Below are 13,093 nucleotides of genomic sequence, written 5' to 3'. Positions count from 1 at the left end.
TTCTTCAAATACCTCTCTCTCCCTCTCTCATTTGATCAATGCGACTTTTTATATCGTGTAAGCCCGTATAGTCTAGTCCTGTACCATTCCCAAAAAAAAAGTATAGTCCAATAATTTTCAAGAAGTACCATACGCCTTACAGCATAGGATGGTCCAAACTGTCCATTTGACCGGCCACAATGTAAATAGGTTGTGTCCCAAAAATCATTTCCATAGGAGGATCCCAAACCTTCGATCTATAGAGGTTTTCATAATGGACCATCCTACGGAAATGATTTTTGGGAATTGCAGGGCTATCTATAGAGGTTTCCATAATGATCCTAGGTAGGGCTAGGATCATACTACGGAAATGATTTTTTTATGGATCATAGGGCAATGATCATCCTATGGAAATGATTTTTTGGGGATCGTAGGACTAGGACCTTCCTATGGAAATGATTTTTGGGCCACAACCTATTTATGTTAAGGCCCATCAAATGTTAAGGCCCATCAAATGGACGGTTTGGATTTTCCTATGACGTATGCCGTACAGTACAGTACTTCTTGACGAATACTGGACTCTACGGGCTTACACCATATAAAATCTCAATACATTCCTCATTTATTTTTTTTCATTTACTTCCACTTGGGTTTTTATTATAAATCTAGAAAGCTAATAACTAACATGCAAACTGCATTGCATATGAATATAAGCTGAGCAATGCATATGAAACTATTAAAAAAACCAATTTTTTAGTCTTAAAGAAAAAGAAGATAAATAGTTTGGTTGATTGACAAGACTCTTACCGAGAATCACGGCATGGAGATTTAACATTGAAGCCAACTACTTACGTCTTGTTTGTTTTGGATACTGAGAACCGATTGTGAGTCCAAAACTGATTATTGCTTCAAACAATCCGCAATCGGTTCTCAAAATCCAAAACAAACTGGACCCTGGTAGATAGAAAAATATAAAGTAGAATTTGGAAAAAGCAAGTTGTCAAGCACCATGAAACTATAATTTGCCGAGTTTTTTAATAAAAAGCTGGCTGTTGCATGAGAGAGTAGTGTTCTGAGATGAATTAAATGAATAAGACAAAATCTGCTGAAAAGTGAGCCCGTGTGGCTTCTCTTTCATGCAACAGCTAGCCACGAAATGCGTTTATGTGGAAGTCCCTAGCAAATCCCACAAAAAAAACTACAAACACAGTAGGTTTGGAAAAGGGCATCTTCTCCGTCGGATGATCCTAACCCTTGAATTTGTGGTTTGTAAAATAGATTATTCAGCAAGTGAAGGCAACAGTCGTTCGAGAGATATGATTGTTCGAAACATAAGATCTTCGGTTCGTAACTCATCAACCATAGGGCCTAGCAGATGAATGTATTAGATTACGAAATAAAAGGGCCCCACATGTACTTATCATATATGAGAAATCAAATTCCAGAAATAGGTGATTTACTCAATACTATGCAACTAAAAAAGAGGGCCCACTTCAATGCTTTAACTGCCACTAACCACCTTGTTTTCACTATGAACTTTTCACTTTGCATATCTCCAACATTGGATCTCTTTTCCTTTTCTTTTATTATTTCCCTTTGATCTGGACTTTGATTGATGTGAGATTTCATTCTCCCCAACTAAAAGTAAAAAAAAAAAAAAAAATGACTGCCAAATACTTACCATCCTTATTAACACAATTTTGGCTTTTGGGGTTAACCTTTAGTTAACCTCTTCACATCTCTTAATTAGTGATTTTCTAAATTTATTACTTCTTCAGATAATCATTGATTATCTGAATTGCTTAATTAATATATTTTCTTAGCTATGAATTAATGTTATATAGCAAAGTGTTTCTAGTCGGTCGACTAGAGAACCAACACAGTGGGCCCACTTTGTTGAGATGATCCAAAGCATTCATTTGATGGGCCCTCACATAGATAGGGTGTGCCCAAAAAATCATCTCCATAGGATCATCCTAAGTCCTAACCTTTGATTTGTGGACGTTAAAAATGGACAGTGGAGGTTAAAAACACAGTGGGCCCACATTGTTTGGATGATCCAAAGCATATAACCTCCACAAATCGAAGAGTAAGGATGATGCAATGGAGCTAATTTTTTAGGCACACCCTATCTATGTCAGAGCCCATCAAATGAATGCTTTGGATCATCCAAACAATGTGGGCCCACTATGTTTTTGGTCGGCGAACTAGAGAAGCCTCTCTCTCTCTCTCTCAAACAATGGAGGGACCCATTCAACCCACATATTTTCAATCCTACCCCCTCCTTTATGCTTTTTAACAAAGGCACTCATTAAAGCCACATAATTTCAATCCTACCCCCCTCTTTTATGATTTTTTAATTATGGAAACCTCTATAGATTGGAGAGCTAGGATCAGCCTATGAAAATGATTTTACGGGCACAACCTATTGATGCTGTGTTCCATCACATGGACAGTTTGGATGAACCTATGATGTGGTCCGTACAATTCTTTGTTGGCCCGTGCATCGCACGGGGTTTTTTACTAGTATATTATATATATATATATATATATATATATATATATATATATATATATATATATATAGGAGGAATGTTCCATGTGAATTAAATTTTAACTTCTTTTTATGATGTTGTTTCTTTGAAATCATAATATAATGCTTAGACTCTAATTCTTATGTTTCTAAGATGAGTTTCATGTTGATTGATCACATACAAACTAAGCCCTTCTAGAATTAGATGCTTTTAGGGCTTGACAAAAATAAAAAGGTATTATTCATAATAATAAAAAATGACAAAAAATGCTTTTAGGGCTTGACATTTTGTACACTATCAATAACAAAATGGCATCTCTCTCTCTAAGAAGAAAAATAAGTGAAAGATTTACCTCTACTAACTGACATCCTTTAGTCAATTTTCTTCCTTCCTATATTCAACGTATTTGAAGGATTTATGTCTAGTAATAAGAAGAATATGTAAATTCACATTACTTAAGACTTTAGGCTAAGAGAATATTATACCCATTTGGTTTAATAATGAAGTTGACTGGTGTAGCTCAGGAGCCATCCAGGCAAGATCTTGAATGCTGTCCTTTTACAACTGATTTTTGACAGCAAGAATCAAGCCTTGATTTCTTTAACAAAGAAAAAGTAGTCCATATTAGCAAAAGCTTGGAATTTAGATATGATGGGAGCCCATGATTGATGCAACCTTGTCTAAGAAAGGGATAGCAAAATCTTCTCAATAGATTGGGTGGGTCTTGCTCAGATTAACCAAATTCCTATCCTAACTACTTTGAAAAGCTAAACGTACACTCAAAGTTCTCTAAACCTTTTAACTATCCTAAGTGTTTGGTGAAATGGGTTTCGATTAATAATTGATTTGGAGAGTTTCGTAGACTTTCAATGCAATGATTTTACGATCATCAAAGAAAAATAAAGTGGAGGTTGAAGATTGGGAATAGGGATATTTAATGAGCAATTGATTTACAGTATTAAAACATGAACCCCCTTGATTTTGGGGCCTTTGCACATCAATCATGAAGAAATTCACTGCCGACAGTATGATGCAAAAGCTTCTCACACACCCATCTCTAAAATTTTCAAGTGTTAAGGTAAAAGTTAACATGATTGCAGCCAAAAGGTTCTCACAGTTTACAGTCTCTCTCTCAGTTGTAAACTTGTGTTCCCCTCCTTTTCTTCCCGGGGCCACCTCCTTGTAGTGTAAAAAGAGTAGTCATAAATACATTAGAGGGGTTGGCACAAAGAAGAAAAGATTAAACTTTAGAAGACCCAGAATAATTCAATGTTTCTTGCATTTGTTTGAATGAAAAACCATTTTCCCAAATTAAACATTAATTTAACAATCTAAGTTTCCCATACATTATTTACCTTGTGACAGTTTCAAATTTTAGGAAAGACATTGTAACGAAAGCTGAGCTCACATCCTAACCATCCTTGCTATTTTTTGTTTGGGTTGCTAGACAGGTCGATTTTTGGGAATTCAGGTTGAGCTTTTACCATAATATATGGTCAGGTTCAGGTTGATTCTAATTAATATTTTTAGCAAAAGCTCAACCCGACTCGGCCTAAATTCCCCACCTAATTCGTTGCCTTAATTAGAAATAAGTACATAATAGATATATATCATATATATGTGTAAGATCGCACATTGGAAGCCGAGTGTTAGTTCTTGGGCTATATCTGTAGACCTCCACCTTCCCTTTGTAGTCGCATTTTAAAACCGAGGCGGGTTGCGAGTTGCGACCCAGACCAATACATGAAAAGTGGCCAGGGCGTTACAATATGCATTGTAACTATGCTTGTAATAACCAATGTAAGACATAGTGAAGCTATATTATCATGTTAAGCTTTTCTTGTACTTACTGGAACAAAATATTGAGTTTAGGCTATTTCTCTCTCAGGCTCTGTTTCTTTAGACGTAAAATGGGCGCAAAACAAAATTTATGCAAAAATAGTTGTAAATTTTGTTTTGCGCCCATAAATTTCGTCGAAACAAACATAGCTCACTGGGAATCTAGCAATATAGAACCACATATTTAGGCTGTTTCTCTCTGAATTTCACAAGAAATCTAGTGATATCGAACCATATTGACCAGACAAACAAGTGGATCAAACTGACTCCGAAGTTATCGGTAAAAGCAAGAGATGCTCCCATTTTCTTTCAAAACTCCTAAGTAGATCATGCCGATGTTTTCGGAGTGTTGGGTGAGTAATTTAAATGTTGAATAATTAGGGTAAGGTAAAGACAATGAGACAGAAGCCAATGGATGCTGAGTTGGCTTGATTGTGAAGGGATGGGGAGGTAGACAAATCTATGTTGTAATTGTGATTCTCTCCCAAGGAGTCAACATTTTTAAATGTGAGTGCTTCTTCTTTCTGTGAGATATTAAACACAATCACTTTCAGATGTTTCTAATATGGATTTTTGCTGGCTTGAAGCAATGAAAATTCCCTCTTACTCACTTTGCATGGGTGTAAATCACTGCAACACACGTTCAGCTATAGAAAAAAGCTATGTTAGAAAAGATGTATAAGCACAGATCAAGTGAGAGGTTACTTTTGTGGTATTTAGTCTTGGAATCCTATCTAAAGGAAATGATATGTCCACCCCACTTTCTTCCTCGGTCCATCCTCTTATAGGAAAATGAGTAGTCATAACTCATAAATAAACGGGAGGGGTAGCCAAGGAAGAAAAGGGGGCGAATATATCACTAAAATAGTGGTGCAACTCGGGTCGGGTTCGACCAGATTTTTGGGCGTGTTGGGTTGATTTTTTTCGGGTTGAGTTGGGTTGCGGGTTGGGAATTTATAAGCCAATTGAAAATCGGGTTGGGTCGGGTTGGGGTATTGGGCAACCCAACCCAAATTGTTACCCAACCATTTTCTGCTAAGTTTTTTTTTTTTTTTTAAAAAAAAATTTTTAGTAATATTTACAGTTTTAGACTTTTAATAGTTAAGACTTAGTGCATTTTTATACACACACGGACATGTGTACTATTTCTAAAATTTTAAATTATAGAATGTGAGAATGCCACTTGCACTCTCGGTAGCGTTCAATCTACCGTTTATGCACTTAATTTCTAACTTTCTATATTGGATCCGTTGGTGTCTTACTAGAAACCAGTGTATTACTATATCATTGATCCTTCATTTATGACTTTCTATATTGGATCCATTAGTGTCTTAATTAGATGAATTATTTGACATCCGTGCATATTTTCTGAGAAAAAATACTGGCAGCAGAAGTACAAGTGGGGTCAACATATTCAGATGGTCTAAACACGATTCAATATGGAAATTGGGTCGGGTTGGGTCGGGTTGAACCCCGGTGTGTTGGCATTCGAATTTGGTTGGAAAAATGGGTTCCTCGGGTTGGAACTCGGATTTGGTTGGAAAAAGGCACCCCTACTATAAAAACACACACAAAAAAACCCACCCGAGGGGGATTACAAGTATTATCTCCCAGCTTCTTTGGGTTCATATTCATGTGACAATCATGTGTGTGAACCACAAAATGACACCAAGACACGCTTGTTTTAAAATTGTCCCAAACAACGAAACTTAATGTTGCAACGTGTACAAAAGTAGTAGTAGGTTTGTCCTTTTACGAAAAAATTAAGAGTTTTTTTGTCATAAGAAATAGTCACTAGCTAGTGTGTAGGAACCTCCCTGGGACATGTGTGTATTCCTAGCAAGTCTATTTAATGTTCACTTGAGAATTGACTTGAGCTTAGTAGGTGAAATATGCCATTCATGAAAATCCATGGCTTTCATGATGGATCATTGCACCATGTGCAAGTGTCACATGTGTCACAGTTATATTGTCTAGCGCTATTTGCATGGTCCATGGCCGGTGACTTATATTAAATGGGTCTTAATATCAATTTGGGACTCATGTGCCATGACCAAAAAGTGAGTATGTTTCTAGAGAACGTTTGGAGGGTATTCTGTGTTCAGATGGGAAAATGTTTTCCCCTGTGTTAGTCAATGTGAGAGCAGTCCCCTTAAAAATGTGCCACATTTGAGGGAAAAATCATATTGATTTGAGGTTGTAAAACTCAACTGCCCAAATTTTTTTTTTTGTCTCATCAGCTCTCTGGTGTGGCCGCACAATCCAAAATTCGGCACCCATTCAGGCCAAAGAAAATGAAATATGCATAGATTCATTCTCTGTAAGGGTGAAATTGAACCACGAGAATGAAGGCTTTTACAACGGCTAAGGTGGTCCATGCACTAGAAAGCTGACAACCAAGTAAATAACACACCATTTTACGACAACCAAGTAAAGAACACACCATTTTACAGAAGATAATTAGGAACAATACCTATGGACAAAGATTGGAGACCTAGGAAATCAAGTTCAAGCACAAACAACACTCCTCTCCTCTTTTTGTGATTATCCTTATGTAGAGATGGTGTGAGCATGACATAGGGTGGGACGCTAATAGCACCTAGACCTGGCAAACGCGACCCGTGCCCGCGGGTCGACCCGACCCACCTGCAAATTTGCGGGCACGGGTCTGAGTTTTAGTGACCCGTCAAAACTAACCCGCGGGTGACCCAACCCGCAAAAACACGGGTCGGGTCGGGTCAACCCGCGGGCACCCGCTTTTTTAAGGGTGGTGATTTTGTTATGCTAATCTAGTTAGATGGCTTTTTTTCCTAATGCCAAAGATGGTGATTTTGTCATGCTAATCTATTTCTTAAGGGTTTGATGCCTGAATAGGTTATGGCTAGCACCATAGGTTGATCCCAACCCTCCGATTTGAATGTTAGAGGGTTGATCACTTGATCCTAACCCTCTATAGATCGGATGGTTAGGATTAACCTATTGAAATGATTTTTGGGGCAACGCCTATTTAGCCTGTGGGCCATCTAATGGACGGTTTGGATCATCCCACGGTGCCGGCCATACCGCCTTCATCAAAATCCAGTGATAACATTTCCCAAAATAGGCTACTGTTTGAATTTGCGGGTGACCCGCGGGTTGACCCGGCCCACCCATGGGCCTCGCGGATCACCTAAATTCTGACCCTAAAAAATGCGGGTCATTTCCTCACCCGACCCATGTGACCCGCACCCGCATCACCCGCGGGTTGACCCGGCCCGACCCACCCGTTTGCCAGGTCTAATAGCACCTAATAGCATGACATAGGGTTGGACCCTAATAGCACATAATAGCATGACATAGGGTTGGACCCTAATAGCACCTAATAGCATATCTCTCTCCCTCTCTCTCTCTCTCTCTCAATTAAGTTCTCTCTAAAGTATTGGCATCCAGCTACACGTCACCCATGTGCCACTAGTTGTTACTCTCTTTTGAATTTAAACTACAAGTCTCATGAAAAGATGGGGTGAGGTGTAGAGAGGCACTAGGTAAACTTAAACCCATTAATACCACAGTTAGCAATCTTAATCCCACACATAATAATCTCATCTCTAAACACTTTGCTTAAATTCAGTGACAACACCTTCTTGGTTGTTAATTATCATGTTCTTAGGTCTATTAATATTAATTCTCTTAATAACCAATGATTAAAATGTTGATACATCATTAAACACAGTGTTCCATGCAGAAAGTTTTTTGCTTGGAGAAGGATCTCTAACATGTTTGTGAGTATGTGACGTAGAGAGTTTAATACGTACACGTAAGCTCCTCACGACTTCCGATGGGAATGCACCAAAGTGTACGTTGCACCATTTAAGATAGGAAGTAATATGGGCCCTCCCCACATGCGCCTCACATGGCTACATAAGAAGCTTGACCCATAATACCAGCACAAGAAGCTTTTACCCTTACAAAGCTTTATTAGGACTGTAGGAAAAACCTGAAATGAGGACCCTAGTCCAACATGCATGCAAAGCCCAAAAGGGAAAAATACTTTTGTGGGAGGCCCATTTCAATCATGACCCTCGAAAGCCCAATAAAGAGCACAACTACCAGGATCCTATTGTTTGGTAAAACATGTGGAAAACTACATCATTCTGTTTTTACCTTCACCTCTTCTGGACTTTCTATATTGGGGTAATGTCAATTTGATGTTAGGTATTGAACCCTAGTTACAGTTTTGTCTTACGCTCTGTTTGTATTTTTGTACTTTGGGAATTGATTGAGTCCAAAACTGATTATTGGACTCAACATTTGGGTGTAATTTTGAGTCCAGTAATCATTTTTAGACACAAAATCGATTCCCAAAATCCAAAACAAACAAGACCTTAGTGCTAGAATCAAGTCCCTCAGATGTTGCTCAAAGTTACCTATTCTCCACCATAAACTGACAGGTTTGTGAAGATTTATCAGAGACAATTCCACATCAAGACAAGCAAAAAGATCATACATGAGTGATCTTACATTAAATGGGTGTCACCCTCCTGATTTTATCTAATTGTCAAACTAGAAACATAACCAAGGGTTACAGATCGGTGGGCCCGTCTCGATCGGAGTGGGCCCAACTTAGCTAGTAGTCAGGGATACAAAGGACAATCACATGTTACGCCGAAGTGCGGTTGTTCGGCATAACAGGTGCAAAGCACATGAAGATGGTCCCACAGCTGGACCAAAAGATGATATTGGTATTCAAAGAGAAGGGTTTGAAAGCTCCATGGGCTCTTTATTAAAAGATGTAGGAGTCTCACCATACAAGAGCCACAAGTTGGTTGAAGTAAATGTGTAAGGTTTGATATCTCTGTGTAAGTTGATTGAAACCCTTCATTGCACACTGTATATCCCTGTATAGATAGAGTATGACAGCCAAACCAAGCACATGTTGTATAGTATGAGGGGCCCCCTTTGAAGATAGAAGTGTTTTCCCCTCTTGGCTGTAACCCTTATAACTTGATCCAATATAAATGCTAGTTGAAGGTGAAATATCAAATAGTTGTCTGTTGAAGTATAAATGATCAAATAACACCAACTCTTAACAACTTAAGCTTTTGAAGTAATTGAACTCAAAAGAGGAGTGTTGAAGTGTAAATGATTAAATAATAGATTAAGCTTTTGGAGTAATTGGTTGTTTCACATTGCCTAGTAATTCTACTCCCTGGGGTTGCTACAAAAATCAAAAGGCTAAGCAAAAGTACAGAACTGGGAATTTCCAACAAAAAATTTCCAATAAAATTTCATTCTGACTAAGACGAAATCATAATACCACTTCTTGGGGTGGGAAACAGATTCAAGCATTTTTTTTCTTTTAATTCCGCCTCAGTCTCAATTCCAACCCCCTTATCTTGTTCATGTTTTAACCAAATCGGGCAGAATCAGAATAGGATGCCAATTCCAGTGTATGATTAGCGCAATCCAAATGCACACTAGAAGCCACACCATAGAGAAATTGAATGAAGGGAAGAGGAGAATGATAGTTCTGAATCGTCATTTTCACACCTACATGAGTATCATGCATCTGTGGTTTCTTTCCTTCACACTATTGGGTAGGTGAGATTTCCATGTTGGACCCATTTCTAGTATTTTTGGAATGACTCAAAATATTTACTAATGTAATAATGTCTGGTAAGAGCAACCAATGCCATAGGTTTAGAGTTTAGGGTTTAGATTGCCACAAAACCTAACACATTGGTAGTTCTTACTAGACATTATTACAATAATAAATATTTTGAGTCATTCAAAAAAAACTAGCACAATGGTAGTTGGCCAGATCTTAAATGATCTACTGAAGATAATTCTAATGGAATCACGCAGGGTATTACTAAGCCTAAAACTTGAATACAAGACACTTCAAATTGAGGAAGGCTAGGTGTATTTATAGAAGGATGGAAACTTAAGGCCATGGTTGGCAACTATGAAATTTTTTTCCGAGAATATTAGCTTACCAAGAGCTTTGAAAGGGGTAGGGAGAGTGGGAGAGTGGGAGGGAATGAGTGAGGAGATGATGTGAAGTGGCCGAAAAATGGGAAAATAAAAACTCTAGTGTTATTTGTTTCCTTATTTTTGCAGCCAATTCTCACCCTCATTCATACCATCTCAATAATCTCCCATTCCCACCATCCTTGCCCCTCTCCCACCACTTGATAAACTAATATTCCATTGAAGAAGAAAAAAATCATGGCTGCCAAACATTGCCTTAAGGGTAAATATAGTCCTAGGATGAGGTGCAATGACTTGTTTGGCAAAGAGCAAGGGTATTCTGATCATTGTCCCCATTAATATATCTAGGCCAATGAGAAGTTTAGAAGAAAATGGCTTAGATCAACACATAGAGAGAAAAGTTAGAATCTTGCCAAGCAACAAGCATTTGTTTGAGAAGAAAAAGTATTTGGCACTGCAGCGGGATCCAAGTGTCTGTTGGATCCATATCCTAAAGGCCAACTATTTCAGATCATGATCCAGATGTAGCCACAAAAATCCGATGGAGCGTCCGAGATATGAATAGATGGTGATCATGTATGAAACTGCCATTCACATTTTTGTTTATCATATATCTCCCCCCCCCCCCGCCCCGATTGACCTCTCTCTCTCTCTCTCTCTCTCCCTCCACACACAACAGGAACAGTTGGTGGGCCCAACAGAAACGGTTGGTGGAATGGTGGGCCCATCTTTGAACAACGTAGTAGGCCCTGCCCATACCACACCATAGGATAATCCAAACCGTCCATTTGATGGGCCGTAAACGTAAATAGGTTGCATCCCAAAATATTATTTCCATAGGCTGATCCTAGCCCTCCGATCTAAATAGAAACTACATCTTATGCAACCTCTATAGATTGTAGGGTTGTGATCATCCTACGGAAATGATTTTTGGGGCACAACCCACTTACGTTATGGCCCATCAAATGGACGGCTCGGATCATCCTATGGTCTCGACGATACACTTCATTTTCAAAAATATGAGTGGGGCCTAAATTGGTACGAACCACACCATAGGATGATCCAAACCATGGACGGCTTGGATCATCCTATGTTGTGGACAGTACGCTTCAATTTGAAAAATATCGGTGGGGCCTACGATTGGGCCTACCATGGACGGCTTGGATCGTCCTATGTTCTGGACGGGCCTTAATGTTACTTTATGACCAACTCCGTAGAATGATCCAAACCATTCATTTGATGGGCCACAATGTAAATAGGTTGTGCCCCAAAAATCATTTCCATAGGATGATCACAGCCTTACAATCTATAGAGGTTGCATAAGATGTAGTTTCTATTTAGATCGGAGGGCTAGGATCAGCCTATGGAAATGATATTTTGGGGCGCAACCTATTTACGTTTATGGCCCATCAAATGGACGGTTTGGATTATCCTATGGTGTGGGATGGGCGGGGCCTGCGTTGTTCAAAGATGGGCCCATTATTCCACCAACGGTTTCTGATGGGCCCCACCAACTGTTCCTGTTGTGTGTTTGTGGAGAGAGTGAGAGAGAGAGAGAGAGAGGTCAAATGGTGGGAAAGTGACATATTCGTTAAATCCTAACATTAGCCAGCCGTTAAAGGGGGGGAGGCGGGGGGATAGCTTACAAGGGGGCGGGGGGAGGAATATCAGCGCCCATAAATTTTTGGTTTATTATGCATATTAGTAAGGATATCTTCATAATATTTATTAAGTAAAACACTTCCAAAACGGGATTTCCTTTGAAAAAAATCTTCAAAACGAACTGCCTTTTTGCTATCAACTCCTATTTAAAATCCCTACTCAAAATGGAAAAAAACAATTTTCATTGCCCCACTTTTTGTTTCATTTCCCTTGGGGACACTTCTCTCCCTCTTCCTTAAATCCAAGCCTTCAGAACATCCGATTTGAAATGGTTGATCATGACCTAGGCTCAGTAGAAGATTCAAAAAACACTTGAAAAGGTACCTCTCCGATAGGGAACATGACTAAGAATTATGGGAATTATAGGCTTAATAAGTTTGCATATTTGCCCGTTAGGACTTTTTAGGAATTCATTTCCAGTTATTTAGTTTTTAAGATTTTTATTTCCATGCTATTTAGTTTCAGAAATATTTTAGTCCTTTATTATGGTTGAATGCCTAAGTAGGCAAATATGCCACTTACTGGTCCTACAAGTGGATGCTAGTGGTTTCCAAAGAGGCGCTAGGCCTTCAAATGTTTTCTAGTTGGGTCACTTCTTTGTTTACATTGTGCTTAATTTTTTTGGATTTGAAGGAAGCTCCCCTAGGCCTTGAAGGTCATGTAGGAATTGTTTTGCTGGGACACCTACAAGTTTCTTCAATATATCTTCCTTGAAATAGGTATAATATTCCCATTCAAGCCAAATAAATTGCAGACAAGGTGCAAGAAACATACTTTAGTTTTCAAATACACTCAAACCCAATGAAGCCGTTAAGGTCACCATGAATAAAAGTGGTATCCACCCTCCTCCCTTTGTTTCAATATAGCATCCCTCACTGTTGTAAACTTCCCTAATTGGTTGCTGATGGTTTTACTGAGAATTAAACCGGATAATGGGAGACGTAGAAAATAAAGAAGGGCTGCCAGTATCAAAACAAGCCCCTGTTACACATTCACTTCAACAAATAGGGCTGTTTTGAATTTCTGTTAGGCATTGCCATGCAACTTATATCTAAGCCCCAACTCACTCTAGGTCATTTTTTCACTAGTCTAATTGAAAGAGAAACAGA

Source organism: Tasmannia lanceolata, unplaced genomic scaffold, assembly GCF_043159265.1.
Source record: "Tasmannia lanceolata isolate RefF3 unplaced genomic scaffold, GAP_Taslan_0.1 ptg000025l, whole genome shotgun sequence".
NCBI lineage: Eukaryota > Viridiplantae > Streptophyta > Magnoliopsida > Canellales > Winteraceae > Tasmannia > Tasmannia lanceolata.
Note: the sequence above shows the minus strand (reverse complement) of the source record.